The sequence below is a fragment of the Xiphophorus hellerii genome, chromosome 12 (assembly GCF_003331165.1).
Source record: "Xiphophorus hellerii strain 12219 chromosome 12, Xiphophorus_hellerii-4.1, whole genome shotgun sequence".
NCBI classification, from domain to species: domain Eukaryota; kingdom Metazoa; phylum Chordata; class Actinopteri; order Cyprinodontiformes; family Poeciliidae; genus Xiphophorus; species Xiphophorus hellerii.
The window spans coordinates 23,385-24,989 of record NC_045683.1 but is presented as its reverse complement, the minus strand read 5'-3'; the positions used below and the strand labels follow the sequence as shown (position 1 = coordinate 24,989).

At 43.5% G+C, this 1,605-nt stretch overlaps 1 long non-coding RNA gene across 1 annotated transcript; it reads right to left on the bottom strand.

Moving 5' to 3' along the window:
• Window positions 1-769: 769 nt before the first annotated feature.
• On the bottom strand, window positions 770-1,346 carry LOC116729455 (uncharacterized). Its single transcript, XR_004341157.1, has 2 exons — window positions 1,025-1,346; window positions 770-941 (listed from the first exon to the last, which is right to left on the bottom strand). It is a non-coding gene; the product is annotated as an uncharacterized LOC116729455 (long non-coding RNA).
• Window positions 1,347-1,605: the final 259 nt, after the last annotated feature.

The following is a 1,605-nucleotide window of genomic DNA, read 5'->3' as shown; positions in this document are numbered from 1 at the left end:
GTCTCTCCCTCAACCTAGGTACCCTTAGTTTAAACTTTAAGGTTTAAAGAGCTGTTGCTCTTTTTGCTTCAGCTATTAAATATTCCTTTTCTTTCCTTCTTTCTGTGCAACCATGAAAGCTGTGATCCCACCCGGCCCGGCTCAGTTGTTACCTGGTACCAGGAGGAGTTGGTTCTGATGCACCATACATCTGAAATAAAGTTGCTTGTCGCAGCCTTTCGTTCCAAAAAAGCAAAAAATAAAAACTCCAATAAAGGCTGTGGGTGGTAACAGGCGGTTTGGGATTTGTACGCACTTTGACTCGATTCATTTATTGCAAAAGTAGAAATAAAGGTCTTGTAACTTAGTTGAAATGAAAAATAATCTCAATTTAATGTTTGAAGGTGTAAACAAGTGTTCAAAAAAAAAAAATCATTCTACCAAACCTCCCGTCCACACCAGACATCCACCAAACAATCCACCCAGCACCCGGTGTGTTCTTAATTAATTACTTAAATTGGTGGGAGGGTCTAACAATTAACAACGTAAATTAAACAATTCCAAATATAAAAATTAATGACAAATTTTGATTCTAAATTAACTTAAATATATTCCAACTACCCAAAGAACAAAACAAAATTGGTAGAAATGATAAACTACAAAACCTTAGCATAAATGGCCACGACAGTTGCTCCTAAAGTCATCAGTTGGACCTGTCTGGTTCTTCATCTGGTCTCTGTCATGTTGTTTTGAACTCTCCGAACCCACATGCAAAGACTCTCTCAGGAGATCAGATTAAAGATTTATTTACAAAAGACAATTGGTGTGTAATGCAGGAGCGTCTGATCAGGAGCGGACCGGTGTGATCGAACAGCTGGTAGGTGGGCGTAACTCGTCAGGGAGCTCAGCGGATGGAACTGCAAATCCCGTACTTCGCATGGAGTGTCCAGACAACAGGGAGCCTAGGAATCACAGAAAGGTACAGGACAGGTAAGCGTGCGAAACAGACTGGATATCTTTCTAGAGATCTCAGGACCAGATGTACCACAAAGGCGACAACACTCTGGCGACGAAGTGCCGGGAACCCGCTCCTAATATGCTCCCGCTGATGATCCACAGGTGTGCCGAAACACACCTGTGGAGAGGGTGTGTGAATACGCGGGCGAGCTCTCGAACGCCACCTAGAAGGAAACCAGAGGAACTGCTGAAGCCGCAGATCCTGACAGTCTCTGGTTGTTCAAGCACGATGAAGAAGTTCCAATAGGTTCCAAATCTCATTATTTCTCAAGCAAATGATGCTGAGGGGTGCTGGTCAGGTCCTGAAACTGTTAAACGGACCTGGGTGGAGCACAGAATGGAAAATTGGTGAAGTACAAAAAGAAGTGCTCATTTGACCAAACTTGATTCGTATTCTCCCTCCAACCCTCTGCAGGTCCCCGCCATGTTTGGTGGTCCTAGCCCATTCCTTTCATGTAGCTGCCATAGACTCCCGTTCATTTTTCGACCTAGTCAAAGTCTGGCTAGGAACGTCTTATCGCGCTGGGACTTAACCCTAACTTCAGTGGCCTCTTACCTCAACCAGGTTTCACTACATTTTGATTTGCTTTTTTAGCTCAATCTTTTAAA